At 40.9% G+C, this 18,970-nt stretch overlaps 1 protein-coding gene across 2 annotated transcripts in view; it reads left to right on the top strand.

Annotated features, from left to right (window-relative positions):
- The first annotated feature begins 1,738 nt into the window (after positions 1-1,738).
- MAP3K14 (mitogen-activated protein kinase kinase kinase 14) overlaps positions 1,739-18,970 on the top strand; it is a 35,047-nt gene continuing 17,815 nt past the window's right edge. Inside the window, exon 1 of one of the 2 annotated variants that reach the window (XM_063459330.1) lies at positions 1,739-1,861. The gene's annotated coding sequence lies outside the window, so the exon portion shown is untranslated. Of the gene's footprint in view, positions 1,862-18,481; positions 18,561-18,970 lie in introns of those variants that run through there. The other variant, XM_063459331.1, reaches the window with a different exon arrangement.

The raw sequence follows: 18,970 nt of genomic DNA, 5'->3' as shown, positions 1-18,970 counted from the left end.
TTAGGCAACGTTTTCCAGACCTTAGAATGGTCGGGTTATGCGTTGTTAGAAAAAGAATGGTCATGGACAAGCCGAGTCAGGGAAGCGAAAAAAAACAACAGCCAAGTCACAGGAGAACAGAACGGAGAGAATAGTCAGAATAAAGCCGAGATCAAAATACCAGAAAAGACAGAATATAACGCACTCTTGGGAACTGTAAAACAGAAACCACAACAAGGCAATGATACATTCCCTGAGTGTTCCTTTTATACTCTATGCCTTTCATTTATGGCCACACACCCAAAATGTTCGAATTCAAACGTTCTGGTGGGCCGTGATGTCATCAGCATCATAGCATCGGCGTGCATGCGCCGTGTCATAAAAAGGGGCAGATCTATAGCGTCTGGTGTCGGAAACGCTGGAGACATGAGAGGGACCGTGTGATGTTACTACTGCAAAGGATCCTGGAAGGGCATATGAAATTAGTTCAACAAAGAATTACATTTTGCCTCATTATTCCATTTTACACATGGATTCCTTAGAGTTTGTGTTTGCTGTATACAACAGCTTTGAAACACAACTTAGGAAGAGATTCAAAGCCAGTGAACCACTCATGGACAGCTGTTTCGTTGTTGATGCAAATCATCATCATGAGGTTGGTTACTGGTTTATATGTAGGTGCTTTGACCCCTTTTTTTTATATGTAATGTGCACATACAAGTGTGTTACATTTCACAGAAAAATGGTGTCTGTTTATAACTACCACAACTGCAATCAACTGCACCCGAGCAAAGTTTCAGTAGCGTTTCTGGGTTGATAGAAAGAGGAACTGCATTAATCAGGAAATTGGCATTTTACCTTATTGGCTAACCAGAAGCCAAACTGGGTCCCGTGGTGTTAGAACAAGCAAATATATTTACCAGACTTCCAAAAAAATGCCCACAATGCATTGCTTACTAAATGAAGAGGTTATGCCATATTTTTGTATATATTATAAGATAATTGATGAATGTTTTGTTAAGCTAAAGCTAAATGTAGTTAATTAGGATTCAGGTTAAAAAAAAATCACTTCCATCAGTGCTGCACAATGTTAAACATATTGATACGTGTAAGCTATTAAAAGCTCTGGCAGGATGAATCTTGCCCTAAAGAACTGAGTCAGACTTCCCTCCCCCCCCTGCCCCCTCCGTGAAGATATTCAGCATAAAAACACTTACAGGGTTATTCATTAAAACAATAATTCAACATGAGTTTCAAATGTAAGACTAAAGTAGCTGAATTGGAAAAGCTCTAAGTTTGGCTATTTTCATCTAGAGTTTTGCATTTACTTTGAATTCTCACTTTACTGAACAACCCTGTCATTGTCAGTGTTGTAGTCTGTTCTGTACGTTTGTTGCTTTGTTTGTGAATGTGTTATAAACAGGATCGGGGCTATCTATACGGAGGAACTTTAGTGATGATAACTGCTGTTTGCAAAAAATACAGTTAACCCACGCATTATTGTACAGAGGGCTGACACCTAATTGGCTGTTACTGTCTTCCTGTAAGCTAGTTTTCTCTGCTGGGAAATTCCAAGATCAAGGCAGCCAATGGTAGGGAGAGCATGAACGCTCAAGTGCAGGGAGGGAAGGGGGGGGCGAGTGAGATCACCACACTGAGTGGGGAGGGGGGGGGTAGGAGGGGTGACCTGCATGCGGCTGTAGTCTAAAGAAGATAGAGCTGAAAACTTGGAAAGGAAGAGAGTGCAAGGGAAAAAAAAGGGCAGGGGAGGCAGGCTAGTGTGAAAACCTGGGTGTGGGTAACTGAACGAAGTGAACTCGAAGAAGGTGGATGTTGGGAGGACGGAGGACATCCAGGAAGAAAAGGAGAACAGAAGGAGCTGGTAAGGAGTGTTTTATTGTGGTTCGTTCGGTGTAATAGGAAACTTCGGCTGATATAAATTTGGTTATGTTTTCATGCAAATCTTGTTGCAAAACTACATACGAACGATCAAGTATCTGTGTGCGGTTGTGTGGTGCGTTCAATTTTCAGCACTACGAAAAAGAGTGCCTGCAAAGAACCTTCGGCGTACACATGCAAATGTTTCCGAGGAAGGGTGAAGCGTTTTGAGAGAATGCGTGTGCATGCTTGGTGGTGGGTGTAAAATAAAGTGTGCATTGCTTTGTGTTTACTCAAAGCAGCACCTATGTTCGATATGCAAGATTATAAGAGTGCGCGCAATACCAAGGGCCAGTACTGCTGTAAAAGAGGAATATGTGCACATGTGACGTTTGGCAAAGGTCAGGAAACCTTTACATTCCCAATTTGAGGGTTCTGCATTCGGTGTACACGTTAGTGAGAGTGTGAATCAGATAGCAAGTGTACACTTCAAGACAGTGCCTGACTCTGAGTCTTTGATTTTATTTGCTACGGTACAAGTTCTGCAAAGTGTATTCACTGGATGAAGTAGAGTGGATTAAAAAACAACATAGTTGCAAGATTTAGGCTAAAAGAGAAAAAAATAGGGTCTTAATTTATTTTGTTTGAATCAGAAATTGTTCTATTCCAGTAAAAACAAAACAATGTTTCAAATGATTTACCTACAGAAATCATCATTAAAGTGTATATGAATTTATGTAAAAAAATCATTTGAAAAGTTATTCTAACAGAATCAAAACATTTCTGATTCATAAGAATTGAATCGAGGCCCGAGTTATTGTCACAATTTGGCTAGTTTAGCCTCAGTTTTAATAATTTCTCAATTCTAATTCACTCCAGTTTGGTGTTAAGTGAATAAAACCCATTGGAATTGCAAACTTTGGAACAAAAATGATGGGGTAAAATGTGTGCATGTAAGTGGAAGCCATGACTTATCTATGGAGTACACCAAGCACGTCAAACTCAAAGTGTGGCACGGACCACATAAACAAGGTTTAAGTTTATGTGGGCCACACACACACACACACTGACAGACACACACACACACACACACACATACTCACAGACAGACACACACTGACAGACACACTGACAGATACACACACATGCACTGACAGACACACACATACTCACTGACAGACACACACAAACAGAAACGCACGCACAGACAGACAGACACACACACACATACTTACTGACAAACACACACATACTTGCTGACAGACACACACACACTGACAAACACACATACTCACTGACAGACAAACACACACTGACAGACACACACATACTTGCTGACAGACTCACTGACAGACACACACACACACACACACACACACACACACAGACAGACACACACACACACACAGACACTCACTGACTGACAGACAGACACACACACTCACACACACATACTTTTCATTATTGCTCCTTGCCTTATGGAGCCGATGGGGGGCATGACGTCATATTCCGGCGCCCGGCTTCACTTCAGTCCGCGCGCGAGAGGGAGCAATGAGGAGCTGGTACACTGAGCTCCCTCGCGAACCTCCTCCCCGGCTGGGTAAGCAGAGTAGGCACCTGCAGTATAGGGACAGCAGGTGCCTACTCTGCTATAACACTGATCATGTACTCGCAACATGCAACTGTTGTGAGGTTTGGAGCCATTATTGCTAAAAAATGATCAAATTAATTTTTTTTGCAAAAGTTAAATAGATTCTTTAGTGTTAGAAATACAAATCTGTATTCCTAACACTATAAACCTTGCTCCCCTATCCAGCCCCCCTCCCCCTTTCTCGCGGCCCCCTGTGGTACATATAGGGTTAAAAAAAGCTTTAATCATCATCAATGTCCCTGTGCACTGGGTCTGCACTCTGCCTCCTTTAATGCCAACCAACAAAGGGATATAATGCACATGCGCAGCAAACGCTGTGAGTGCAATAGGCCGTCCCCATAGAAGAGCATTGACTCAATGCTTTCCTATGGGTATTTCTTTGCAGCTAAATGCCCTGATGCAGAGGGCGAGCGTGAGGACATTCAGCGTCATTTAGGCGACCTAAAGTCCCATAAACTCTCAGAAGTGCTTCTAGTGGATGTCTGGTACGCACTCACGAGAGGAAGTCTTTGTCCTGCAATGTAAAAATTGCAGTTTCTCAAAAACTTTTCAGGATAAAACTTACCAGGAAAGGTTAAAGGATCTTAACGAGACAGGGGGGATATGATAGAAACATTTAAATACATAAAGGGAATCAACACAGTAAAGGAGGAGACTATATTTAAAAGAAGAAAAACTACCACAACAAGAGGACAGTCTTAAATTAGAGGGACAAAGGTTTAAACATAATATCAGGAAGTATTACTTTACTGAGAGGGTAGTAGATGCATGGAATAGCCTTCCAGCTGAAGTGGTAGAGGTTAACACAGAGAGGGAGTTTAAGCATGCGTGGGATAGGCATAAGGCTATCCTAGCTATAAGTTAAGGCCAGGGACTAATGAAAGTATTTAGAAAACTGGGCAGACTAGATGGGCCGAACGGTTCTTATCTGCCGTCACATTCTATGTTACTATGCTTAACAATAAGTGGTTTCATGGTTGTCATTGAAAGCAAGGTAAAAGTTGTTAAAATAAAGTGTAATGCTGTTTTCTGACTTTTTGAATGTCTTTAAAATATATTGCTCTTTAACGGCAAAGTCAGTGAAAATATTAGTCATTTCTGTGTTCAATTAAAATAACATTGAAGAGGAATGCATGTAAATGGCTGTTTGATGCTTGTAATGTTCCGTCTGGAAGACGAACTATGGAAGAAAAACTGACATCATTTCTCATTATTTAGAATAAAATGTTATATATTCTTAGGGGTAGGGTTTTATAGGTTATTGTGTCTTTTCTCTGCATCTCTTGCCTTACATTTGTTCAGTGGGGGCAGCCATTTTTAATCCTCTTAGCGCAAAAGCACAACTTATCCAACCAACCAATCACCATACAGGTAACTAAGAGATACTATGTCTTCCTGAATCAAGATATAAAGGGGATATAAACAGTGTCAGTTTCCACCATTCCAAGCTGACCATGATCATCAGCCGGATAAGAGGTGCCTCTGACAAAAGACGATTTAAAGATGGCAGCTCCCACAAAGCAAGAGTAGGCAAAGGGAACAACTGAAAACAGGCATTTGCTTAAATAAATGCGTTACGCTAACATACGCAAAATGTTACATTACATGTTACACGGGCTGAAAAAAGACTTTTTCAATTTTGTAACAAACTATGATTTTATTTTTTTTTTAATCTACCTTAGAATGGTAGTCATGTCTTTACCTTTCATTGAGAAGATCTTAACACGCATATTACAAATTATATCCCTGAATATTGTGTTTTTGGAAGTATTTGTCTAGTTGCTGTTTAAACATCTGTACAGACGCTGATAAAACCACGTCTTCAGACTTTAAATCATAGTTCCCCAAACTCTGGCCCTCCAGATGTTGCTGAACTACAACTCCCATGATTCTCTGAATGAAATAGATAGGCTGAGAATCATGGGAGTTGTAGTTCAGCAACATCTGGAGGGCCGGAGTTTGGGGAAGCCTGCTTTAAATCCAACTTGCCTTTTGAGACCAGTCCCAAAATCTAAATCCCTCTGTAGCAATATAATACCTTGCTTGCATACAATCTTTTCTTTTCAAAAATAATAAAAACAAACATTGATTATTTCCTTTAAGGAGGTTAATATTAGATATGCAGTTTGTTTGTTTAGAAAAAGCAAATACATCTTGTAGGGATTTTTTGGTTTAATCTGGCATATGAGTTGAGTACAGCGTCATTCGCAAATACGCACAGAATTTCTAAATATTGTGGTCTGCTTTTATGTCTAATAACATACCTTCCAGGTAAAATATGCAAATGTAAAACGTGTATTTGAGACCAAAATAGGGACTATACCTCCTAAAAAGGGACACTTGGGAGGTATGCACAAAAATATTACAGTGTTCAATTGCACTTCGAACGCTAGTTACAGTTTACCCAGTGACTCTGACCATTTTTGCCAGTATAAAACAATGTGATTTAAATTATGCTCTTGAGGATGACATCGGAATTTCTTAATAAAAGTCATTCCAACCAGATTATAACGGGTTCATAATATTAAAATGGTTCATAAAGGTCTTAATATAGTGTAGTAAGCATTGCCAATAATGTACTAGTTACACCACTAGACGTTTTAGAGATGTTTGTAATATGTTATAGTAAGTCCAGTTGTTTTGTTACAGTGTTGATATCTTAGAAAAGTTTGGTAATTCGTAAAACACAAATGAGAATAAATTGTCTTAAAGGGAACTGTTACTTTAATTTAATTATATTAAAACTTAGAATTTTTAATATTTTGCTTACTTATCCCCATATTTTACAAAATATGTATTTTTTTTTTTTTTTAATTCTTTATTTTGGTGCGTTTTCAGTTTAACATAAACACGTCCGGCCACAACAGCCAGGACTGGTACTGTATCAGTAATGCAGGGTAATAATGTTAGATATTGGTTAGTAGTCAAGGCATCATAATAAACATTTCGCGCATTTTTTATTATTTGTGAGGTGTTAGCTCCCGGTGGGATGGAGGGGATGATATGTATGGTTTCCTTAGTGTAGGTTTTCCTCCCTCTAGTCCGGGTAGGGAAGTATACTATGTTTTAGAGGGTTCGTGGAGGCTAAGTGTTAGTATACTGGGTATTCATGAGTGGGTTGGAATTCGTACATGAGGTTACCAGTAGGTTATGTTGTAGTTGTGCGTTAGATCATGAGAGCGCTGATAAGGGAAGCGTGTGGGTAGCCAAGGTGGGAGTGGTGTTAATCTGAGGTTTGTTTCGGTTACCCTAATGGGTAGATACCCCTAACCAAGGGGGCAACGGGGGGGGGGGGGTGTTTGTACACCTCTTGTGGGTGTATCTCATATGTGTATGCGAGACGCGTCTGGGACTGTCCCTCTCTGGGTTTGTTAGTATGTAGAACGGGTAGTAGTGGGTCGGTTGGTGTATATGAGGGGTAAGAGTAGGGTAACCATTGAGATGGGAGAGATCTGAACAGAGGTTAGTATAGCGCATAGTATAAAACAAAAACATTGGTGATGTGTCAAAGTTCGTTCCTCAGTGTGAGGTAGCTGCGCCCTCTTCTTGTTCAGTCCGGTAGTTGGTGCGGCTCTCGGTACGAATGGGATCGTTGACTCGGGGTCCCAGGTGTGTTCGACCTGGGGAGCAGAAGTTGTGGTTGCCACTTCTGTAAGGCCCAGCTTGTGGAGTATTTCAGGTGCTTCTGATTCAGTTGTGAGCTTGTGGGTCGTCCCATTGTGTGTGATTAGTAGGGATCTTGGCGTGCCCCATCGGTACGTTATCCCCGCTGAACGCAGGCGGCTGGTGAGGGGCTGCAGTGATTTACGCCATTGAAGTGTAGTTTTAGTGAGATCTTGGTAAAAGGTTAGGTGTGATTCTTCGAATGGTAATGGGGGTTTTCCCCTCACTGCTGCCATAATCTGGCCCTTATCTTGTGGTGTACAGCATCGGAGGATGACATCGCCAGTGATTGGGGCTGCCGTTTTAGTGATGGTGGGCAGTTGGTACAGTCCATTTATAGTGAATTTCTTGGCTAGCGTTGGTGGTAATAGAGAGGCAATTAGCCGTCTTATATAGTGAGGTAATTCCTCTGTGTAGATCTCAGGGGGGACCCAGCGGATTTTAAGGTGGTTGCGGCGGTGCCTATCTTCTTGTGCAGCCATTTGAAGTGACATGGCCTGCTGTGTAGTTTTTAAGTGGACCATTGCTGTTTTCAGTTCAGCTACTTAATTGTGAAGTTTCCTAATGTCCCCTTCACTGTGTGTTGTCCTGTCATTGAGCTGCTGCATATTAGATTTTAGGGAGGCCATGTCTGCAGTTAGGAGCTTCTGTATTTCCAGCAGTGTGTTCTGCATGTTGTGAAGATCCTGCTTAGTGGCAGGGGCTGTGCCTCCAGGGATATCCCCAGTCATGGGGTTTTGATCCCCTTGTGTTGCTGGGATTGCGTTGTGTGTCTGGTTTGGTGAGTCAGGGGTCGTGTGGGTGTCAGGGCCGCTGGCGGCCGCCATTTTGGATGGTACCTGTCGCTGCAGGAGAGTGCCGATATCACGCTGATCCGTTGCTGAGGTGGATTGGGGTCTCTGGGAGCGGCGCCCCATTGCTCGGAAGGGGCTGTGAGCAGTTGCAGGGGGGTAAGTGGGGATGTCCCCTGCTTTGTGTGCGCCCGTTCCGCAGAAGAGTTCCTCGAGGTCGGCGAGCGTCGGCGCGTGGTAGGCCCCGGTTTTTCGTCTCGGCTTGGTCTGCCTCGGGGTGTATTGGAAAGGCATCTGTCGATGCCGCGGGATGCCACGGACCCGTACCTGCTGCAGTCAGGGTTGGATGGGGTCTTTTTATGGGCGATATTCGTGTGATTTTAGACGCCGGGAAGGAGCTCCCAGGAATGGCGTCTAGCCCGTCTCGCTGTCAGGCTCCGCCCCCCCACAAAATATGTATTTTTGAGGTGTGAAAAATACAATTTCATGTAGACGTCCATATCTCCAATCCTGCAACTGGGCACCTCCATCTTAGGTCATTGTCTGTAATTGTTGTTAACTTTGCACCTGGCAGTCAACATGGAAAAAACATACAGATAAGAGGAGAAATGAAAAAAATATATATATATTTCTTCTGTTTATTTGTAATGTGTGCACTGGCTTTGCTTAGTCTGAACTGGATTGTTTTTTAATTTGTTAAATATTTAATATACATGTAAAATAAAGTTAACACATCTTAAAGGTGATTTTCAATGATTTGTTGAATGGGGTGATTTCCAGAGAACTTACAGTTCCAATTTAACACGTTATAAGTGATATACAGTGTTTTGTTCAATGGTGTGCACTCCAGAAAAGTGGCAGTTCCCCTTTAACCTCTTAAGGACACATGACATGTGTGACATGTCATGATTCCCTTTTATTCCAGAAATTTGGTCCTTAAGGGGTTAATAAAATGAGTTGATTTATCTTTGGATATCTCTTTAACTCACTATTTTATTAGGCGGCTTTTTATACTGAAGTTGTCCTGTAGGACTGCATTTAAAAGTGTTAATGTTGGTAAAATATCCTTTTTCGTAGTATAGCTGTATAGTAGCCATGATAACTTTGGCACTGCCGATGCTTCGGACCGAATTTCTAAGCATGCTCTACAGACTCACTCTCAAGGAATGTTGTGAAAATGAATTAATTAGAACACTTGAAAATGGACACTTAATAGATTGTTCTTTGGTTAGTCATCACTGAATTCTCAAACATGTTCTTTGGGCCTTTTCAGTGTGGTATTGCTGATAAACCTCTAGACTAAATGAGAATGGTGTCCCCATCTTGATAACATTTTAGACTTAGGGACGCCTCAATAACATGCAAACACGCCAAAATAAAAATTTATGAGACAAATAGACAAAAGATTAATAAATTTGTTTATTGTACGCTTATCTCCAATACATTTTAAATTACATGTGCCACCAATGTCCCTCTGCGCTGGGTCGGTGCTATGCCTCCGACAGAGGGGATCTTACTGTGCGCACGTACAGTAAGCACATTAGGCTCTCTTCTTGCTTTCCTATGAGGATTTAAATGGCGCTGGATCTCCTCCTGTACATTTTTGTATATTAGATTGCTCCCACCTACAAGTGCAAATCACAACCAAGATGCCAATTAGAATTTTGTGTACTATATTTCCCATGATGCTTAGCAGCTTGCCAATAATAATAAAAAAAAAAAAAAACGGTGCTGGATTCATTTAGCACCTCTTTTCCCTGTTATTTATCTGGCATGTGCTATCTTTGCATTTATATCATAGATTAACCAGATGAGCCACACTACCTAGAACATCCCAACCTCCAACAAAGTATTCACCATATGTGGAAGTATGGATACTGCCAACATGCGCCATAATACTCTGCTCTATCTGTCACGTACCGCTGATGATGTTTTTTTTTATTTTATCAGCGGAATTTTTATATCAGATTTTCCTTGTGCAAATGAAAGGCGACCAACATTTTTCCGTTGCGAGATTACAAGTTGTGTAAATATACAATACTCCAACAAGAAAAACAATGTGTTTTCTGTTATAGTTACCTTTATAAACTCCTCTATGCAACGTTGAAATTGAATACAAGCTTAATTACATATATAAAAAAATATCTTTATGGCCACAGATAAAAGCCTGTAAAAGCCCAACCCAGGTTGGTTCCTGCTCAGGCAGTAGATATATGCCATTGTCTATTCAAACAATTACATGTCTAAAAAAAAGTTCTCGGGGTTAAATAAGTGAACTGTAAGTAATCAAGAACTAAACAGGAAATTTCAAAGTTTTGGATCAAATAGCCAAATCTGAAAATAAATCCCAGCAATACACAATTGAATGGATAAAGTGAAGTGGAGTAGCTATGCCGCTACATACACCAACTGTTTAAAATGCATTCTAAAAGTTTATCCCAAAATATTACATCATTTCACGATTTTTTTTTATTTTTACTAGAAGTCCCAATTAAAGCAAAATGTACGTATTATAATTTTTTAAAAATTGCATATACATTTTAAGACATACGCCGCTTTAAACGGCGCTCGATATCTATACATATTTTCAAGAAAACTCTGCACTTTTCAATAGAAACTGGCAGGGTTTTTTTTTATAGATAAACCTTGTTACACCCCACTGGTTGTCAATCAGACAGCAGGTCCTGTTACTTCCTGGTTTGATTAGCTCAGTTGAGCTAAACTCAAGAGGCAGCAATTGCCCAGAGCACCTGCCTTGACACGACTTCTCATTGAGCTGCATTGGGAAGTCTGTGATTAGACAGCCACGCAAGATCTTGGCAGGGTTAGAAGGAGAGGGCTTGCAAAGGCCGCAGAACGGAGATCTGCAGCTTTTGCAAGTTGTTTTTAGATGTACCCCCAATTAAAAAATACATAAACGCATGCGTGTTTTCATTGTGGTGTATATCTACTAAATAGTGATTTTTAAAAAGAGTTCCTTTAAGTGTGCCGTCTGTTCTACTCAGTACAGTCCGTTGATGCTACCATGCACAAACGAGCCTTTTAAAGTATTTCTCCAGATTGTTTACAGGTAACATGTCTTTTTTTTTTTTTAACTAATGGAGCAATAATGAGTTTATCGTTAACTGCCTGTTTTATTACATGTCTACCTGAAGCATAACACGTCCCTTTGAAGTAGATTGAGTGCTGCTAATGGAATGATGTTAAAGCAAACGTTCATGGATCTGCAATAAACGTAAGATGAATGCTTCCTGTAGACCTCATTTGGTTCTCTTAAAAATGCATATCGGAATATTTCAATCACATTCTGCAAATAGCGGATTCAACAGACAGTGAATTGTGGTTAATTTACAACTAAACTCATACTTTTAAGCCATAAATAGTTGTAAAAGTTGTAACAATAACACAGATGGAGATTTTTTCTTTTCATCTTCGACCTTTGATGGTTTCAAAAAGAATCAGGTTATTGCCATATCAAACATTTAGATAAGCTTTAAATCGTAGTGGCATGACTTACTTTTATGATACAGTAACTTTAAACCAATTTAGGTGTATTTTTGCAGGAAAATTTTTGATTATGTACAAAATCTCCCAACTCTTACTCTTAAGATTTTCAAATATTATGCCTTCACTTTGCTGTAACCGATATGAGAAACAAGATTCTATTTAGCAGGATTGGGATATGAAATTGTTTATCTCAGGGTCATTATAATACATCAATATGTTTGGCCTTCAGTTAAGCAATTTCTAAAGGTTACATCCAATGCCGTCAAAGCTGAAAAAATGGGAGTTATATATAAATATTTGAGAAGTACACCTTAACTACTGTTCAATATGTTATCGACACGTCAGGGTACCAATAAATGTTGTGAGTGTTCCTTAAATTTATTTAAATTCATGGAGTTATTTCCAAACACAATAGTTTTGAGTAGCTTAGCTATTTTGGGTAGATACATTTTTTTGAGACTTTGAGATATATATGCTTGTGGTCCAGCTATTAAAACGATGGTGTAATTGCACATTCTGTCATATTTCTCTGAGGATGAGATGAACGAGTGTCTGTCCTGAGATGGTACTTTGGGATAATAAGCGGGACGTTTTTGAGTTACGTCCAAGTTGTCTGCATGGTTTCATGGTGTAAGCATGAGAAGTGTGCATATCAGTTAAAGCATGGCTCATATCACAGTTGTCCTAGAGCAGTGATTTTTCTTACCTTAACCGTAAGTAATGTCCAGAATGTGACTAAATCCATCTCGTAAGTCTTGATCTGTCCGCTGCATTGGTCATTGCTATAGTCCTCGATTTTGTTGGCCTCCATGGTTTCACTTACTCTAAGCAGCAATCCTCTACCTAGGAGAACACGTTGGCCATGTTCCAGTTCCTCCTACCTTTTTTGTCTGTGCTCTTTACCAAATGCAAACATTATTTAGAAATAAATAAATAAAGTGTATTTCAGCTATTACCTTACATATAGAAACATAAGGCTATCCACAAATTCTCACTTCTTTCTTCAAAACATTATAAAACATTGTTCCATTTACATCACGCTATAGCTATGAGTTTCTTGCATTTACGGATCATTTCCAACCTAAACTACTGCAACACTTCATTCATTGGTTCACCTTACTCCCATATTTATCTTCTTCAATCAATTCTTGATTCAGACAAAATAATACCAATCCTTTCCTCTAAAACACACTTTATTTATGCTACATTATGAAAGTTTCTCTCTTGGCGTCCCTAACAGAAATACATCATCTTTAAAAGCCTCCTTTCTACGCCCAAAGCTCTGTGTTATCCATTCCATGATAGATCACCTTATGCCCACGTCTGTCTTTTTTATCCAAAAACATACTCTCTGCTGCCCCTCTCAGTGGAACACCCTTTCACCCTCTTGGAAGAGAGTTTTCGGGGCAGCAAAGAGGCCGGGAGTTGCTCAATGAGAGATGGTACCTGGAGGACGCCAGTTAATCAAAAGTTTAGCAAATGGTATGACTGCATACATGAGGGGTGATATGGCATTACTAATACCTTTTTTTTTGTCAATCTTTCTTTTATTGAGGCGTAAAGTTGCAAGGGTACAGATTGGAGAAGGGGAGACGATAAAGATACATACAAGTTGGGATTGGTACAGCACAATATATATCATCTCTGAAAATTGTCAGCCTCTTTTTATATTAATTAAGTAGATTAATAGCATGCACAGAACTGTATTGTATATTTAATAAAATAATACTGGAACTACGCTTTTGAGCAATACGATTAGTGTGAAAGCAATATGCTAGTTGTTAAGACATGCTTGTGCAATTAAACTATTGAACAATTAAGTGCTTAGAGACATATGAAGCTGCCGTGCCTTGACTGTGTGAACATAGAGAGATCAGTGTCTTACGTAGGCTGGTGTTGTCTTAACTACCTTTCTTCTAGCCCATGTGTAATGATATGGCTTGCTAGGTGTCATGATTGTGGGTAAATGCATAGGTATTGTGTTGCGTTTAGGGAATCTTTATAGACAAGATTAAGTGTCCGGCATGTCAGACATTAGGTATAGTACGCAAAAAGTTAACATTTAACAGGTAACATGGGGAGCGTTTCCGCTTAGTAGGAGCCCACTGGATAGCGTCAGATAAAACGTTGCGGCATGGGTCTTCTAGGGCTCACAGCTGGGGGATTTTCTGTCCTGTCTGTGAGGCAGAGAGTCAATAATCAGCCGATACCCCTGCTGGGCTAGGTGGCACCTTCGGTTAAGGGGGCAGCAGGATGCGGGTACTTGATGGCTGTCTGCCAGCCCCAGGTCGTTATAAAGGCCTGCACCAGCGGTCCACTGACTCGGTGGTCTGACGTTTCGAGCAAGTCCCGCACATCTGCTTCTGTGGGGGAGATTTTAGGAGATGTTCTCTCTTGGTTCTCTGCCCAGGTGAGCTAGTTGTGTGCGGGTTGGGTGTTCGGCGGGAGGTCATGCCTGTTGGGGCCCCTTTCACCCTCTCTCCTACTAGCACCTGTTTGCTCTTGCGCTCCCCTGTAGTCTTTGCTACACGTACCTCCAGCATTTCCCAGAAACGGGCGAAGAATTCGTCAAGGCGCAGCAGCATGCGATCCAGCGTGGCGCACCCGTCTGGCTTGGTCTGCCGCGTGTCTCTGATAGTGTCCGCCATTTTGTGAAGGGTCACTGGTTGACAGGCACCCGTGGGTTTAGCCGTCCGCTGGCTGCAAGGTATGTGGGGTAGCCTGATGTGGACCAGGATGACCCCCGCCGGTCCAAGGGGGGAAAGGGAAGTGCTTCCCAGGGTGTCCAGCTGTTGGTTGTGAGCCCGGAGAGCGTCCGCAAGCCTCGGTCCAACAGCGTTGAGGCTCGGGAAAGGCACCGTCTGGTGCAGCATCCTCTCCCGAGTTGAGTGATATAGGTTGCGGTCGGTAAGCAAATTTTGGGGCTGGAACACCCCGGTTTATGTCCCCAGACGTGGGAGCTCATGCTGAGCACGTCTGGTCCGCTTGGCTGCTAGGCTCCGCCCCCCGGCATTACTAATACCTTAACCACAGCAACATGCTATAGTGGTTTATGATGTTTGGAGTGTTCCTATAAAATCCAAAGTTGTTAATTCTTTCCCCAAAAATATTTAAATAAAACAGCCTGGAATCAAGTACACCCAATCTCTTCTCGTAAGCCCTTGCCTAAATCAGTGAGACACACATGCTTAGTTGGCTTATTATTGGCATATACATTAAATCAAATCATAATCCGGTATTCTTTGCTATGGTGTATACAGATCACGATGTGTTATTGCAGGTCCATTGCACTTATTCACTAATTAATTTTTTTTTTAAATCTTGCATAATAGTACTGTGAATTTATTGGCATGAAGGAACAAACAAAACAATAGGATTAGGAAATCCGTGCTTAACTATCTATTATTTACTAGTTACAGTGATGTGTTCGCAGTGGTCATTCCGGTGTACGTTTAAATAAATAGATAAATGCCTTTTATTTATTTATTTAAAGCTTATCAGAAGAGCAATTGTGAAAACACGACTGTCAGTTTTGGGATCGTGTATATTTTATCGACAATGTGCAAAATTAAACCCCAATAGTGGTGAGTCTACCAATGGTACAGCCGCACCAGGATCCATAGGTTTGCAGCCAGTAAATAATGTCATCATTTCTTGCCCATGTTCCGAATTTTTAAAGCATTCCTCTGCGGCAAAGTGGTAAGTGCAGTGAAGGTTCTGGGTAGACTGGAGAAGTCTTCGTGAATGTTGGACAGTAATGTTATCTAAAGCTACGTTTGTGTGAATGTTTCTGCATCTGTGTATTTGCCAAATATATGGTGAATCTGGGAGTGTGTCTGTAGGCTTTGTGTGTATGTATACTGATAACATACGATTGTGAGTGTGTTTATGTATATCTGTGAATCGATGCATCTCTGTGACTGAGTGCGGTTTCTGTATGCAGGTGTCATGATTTGTATGTTCTGTATAACTGTGTCTGTATGTGTGTAGGGCAGAAGGAAGGGGAATCTATTTTTACAGAAATTTAAATGGAAGACTTGGAGTTGGTTTATTCTCAATGGGCAGGGGGAATGGAAGGGGGGAATGTCAATTGGGGAGAGAAGGGAATTTGCAGGACAATGCGGGGTGCTATATTTAATATGGTGGGTGTTATTCAGGGGGTTGTGGTGCTTGCAAATTGGGAAGTAGAGGCACTTGGCAGGTTAATGTTGGCAGGTGATCGAGGAGAAGGGCATATCTGACAAGAAGTCAGGTATATAAAGGTGCGTTAAAGAAAAGTGTGTTGGGGCAAGAAAAAGTGTTGCACTGGGGCATTCTGTTCATTAGTTCCGACAGTGGGTTCCAAGGACCATAATGAGAGGTTACTGGTTGGTGGGGCCTCTTCCTGGTCTACAAGATGTTCTTAAACTTCTATTTATTTAATTTTTCAAATACTTGGATTTTTTTTAAGTGCTATCTAAATAATGTGTGAAAAATGTTTTGCTGCCAAACTGAACACATAGAAAATAATCAAACATTCATGTCAAGTGCATGCTGGGAGATAGTTCAGCAAACGTGTGCTTAAAATAATTTAGAAACCACTTGCCCAGGTTACATTTCACACCTTCACTGCTTCCTGTATTTTTTAAAGCTGCGTATGGTAAATACTATTCGTCATTTGTATTTTTTTTTTCACCCACGTAACGTAACAACTTTACATTAGTGAGCTCAATTAAATATATAATTTTGAAAATAAATGAAACATTTTAAAAAAATATGCCAAACACTTTTTTTTATTCACTGATCACAAAATAAAACCCCAATTTGCTTTGTTGCCTTTTGATTTTCAGTGTTGAAAATGATGTCATTCTCAAACCCATTTAATGGGTGCATTTTTGTTATGTACGGACAATGTTGTTGCTTGTAACTCTATGCAGAGTGCAATTATGCCAGAATGGATATATTTATTTGTGTGGGTGTATCTCTTTGTATGTATATGTGTCTATGCCAGTTTATGTATCTGTTTGTGTCGTGTGTGTCAGTGTGCATCTGGGTGTATGTGGCAGTGTGTATTTGTACAAATTTGCGTGTATGTCTGACAGTATGATTTTGTATGTGTCTTTGTCTGCATATGGAGAATGCATGTGTTGCTAGTAAATTGTATCTTTGGGTGTGTATCCATGTGTGTCTGGGAGAGCGTATTTATGTGTGTACGGGCCTAGGAATGTTTGTATTGCTGTGAGTTTGTTTCTGTTTGTACAGTGCATGTCTGCTCGTTCATATCACTGCCATAAACTGTTTGCAGTACTAGGTGATGTGAAACGGCATTGAGATATGCTAATGAAGATCAAAACTACAAAGTAACTCATAACGAGATCTTGATTCTAAGAATACAACAGTCAAAGAGACCGAATTTCACACAAACTATTAGCTTTTTTCGAAACCGCCTCGCCGAATAGTGTTTTGATATCAATACGCTCGTCGTAAAACTTTGTAGCTGTCTGCACGTTAACACTAACCATTTCTCTCTAGGGATTCCGTTAGTGGTGCCAGTAAGTAAAGAGCGATCCTCCTGTTTCCTGTTTGTCTCTTCAATGGTTTCAAGAATCACTAAAAACATTTCTCAAGAAGTCCATAATTTGAAGTGGGAGGAGAGCAGCGAGGAAATGTTAGTTTAATTAACTTCTTATGTTTTCCGCTTTCATAAAGTTATTTTAGTAGCTTTTATGACGTTTGCTGATTTCCTTTGTGTGCAAAGTCTTGGCAGTAGGGGGTCCGGATTTGTCAGGGAAAACTGGAAGCCTGGAGAGGTTAGAAGAGAGCAGATGAGAACGTAGCCCGCAGAAGGATAAAAGGGTAACAGATTAGAGAAGATAATTAAATAGCCTTAAAGGACAAGTTAGCAATGGCGTTCTAGAAGCTGATAGTCTGCAATGCACCAGGGCAGAAAATATAAAAAAGTGGGGGCAACTATGAAAAAGAAGGATTTGCGAGAATGTGGAAAAACCGAGTGGATCCATTGTACAGCTCTGCGGAATTTGTTGGCGCTTTATAAATAATAATGCAGACAGCGGTGGGATTGTTAAATGCATTTCAAGGACAACACGGAGAAAACGAAGCAATAACATAGAAAAAAGGGTTTAAGTCAGAGGACTTGGGCAATCAAAAAACAGGAAAGTCATGGGAGTGGGAGCATATTACAGAAATGAGTAGAACAGAGAAATTATGAGCAGAATGGGGAGCAGTGAGCAAGGGTAGGGTAATCTGAGAGAATTTAGGATTGGGAAAGGATTTAAGGATTTAAGGAAAGCAGCAAGCAGACGAATGGTAGACGAATGGTAAAGGTGAATGAGGAGACATTGAGGTCAGCACAGTATATTGTTATGGAAAGTCAAGGAGTAAATGGTGACGAATGGAAAAGTAAAGGGAAGCACGAGGAAAGGTAGAGAGAGAGAGGAAATAAAAATAAGAGGAATCTGAGAGAGAGAGAGAGAGAGGACTGCATATAAGGAAAGAGATAATAAGATGACGTAATAGATAGGAAATAAGAGTGATGGAAAGGGCAAATAATAGGAGGAAAGGAGGGATGATTAGGACAGAAAAGGAACTGATAGATTATAAGGTTGTATAAACTTGACATAGAGGAAAGTGGAGAAAAGGGGAACAGTCAGATAGGGGGTAGCAAGACAGAACAGGGAGAGGGAGATGAGACGACTGATAAGAGAGGATAGCAAGAAAGGGGGGAAGTAGGATACAGTACAGATATTGTGAAGACAGGAGGAGAGCAAACAGACAGAAGAGGAGAGCAGGATAGAAGAGGGAGATCAGGAGGCTGATGAAAGAGGAGAGGGGAAAGGGGAGCAGGCAGAACAGACTCGGGGGAGACTAGGACAGGGAATTGGAGCTCTGGAGTCTGACATCAGGAAAGAGGGAGCAGATAGAAAGGGGGTGAGGACAGGGATGGGGCGGTTCAGTAAAAGGAGGTGACTTACTAACACAGCTTGGAGCACTTCCTAGTGAAAGCGAAAGTAATCACAGAGTATCTGACTCCATGCACAGACACTAGCAGAGAGCCGAAGCCAGCGAGCAATGTGGACGTGTCTGGGGAGCAGGTGAGGCTCTGTCTCTGTCAGTCGTTCTATATATTTATATTGCGGTATCTGTGGCTATACTCCAGGCTTGCTCGTGTGATCTAGCAATGTGGGGTGTGAAGCTGCTATAAACGATATGGTGTGTGAATGTATAGTGCATGCGTGCAAACCTCTGTCTGGAACTAACTGTATACTGGTGTAGACAGTACGTCAGTTGAAGGGGTTAATAACAGGTGCCAACCGAGGCTTTTTGGAGGCAGAGATGTATTTTAACTGTTAGCTGTCTAATGTCAGTACACCCAAAGCACCATTTAGCTGATGTGTATATGTGTGTGTGTGTGTGTATCTGTGCGTATATATTACATGTATGTTTAGATAGTGTATAGTGTACGGGTATATATAAACTACTTTTTGCTGCGGCAGCATTCAGA

The sequence above is a fragment of the Pelobates fuscus genome, chromosome 6, assembly GCF_036172605.1.
Source record: "Pelobates fuscus isolate aPelFus1 chromosome 6, aPelFus1.pri, whole genome shotgun sequence".
Classification (NCBI taxonomy): domain Eukaryota; kingdom Metazoa; phylum Chordata; class Amphibia; order Anura; family Pelobatidae; genus Pelobates; species Pelobates fuscus.
This window is presented reverse-complemented; position numbering and strand designations above follow the sequence as displayed.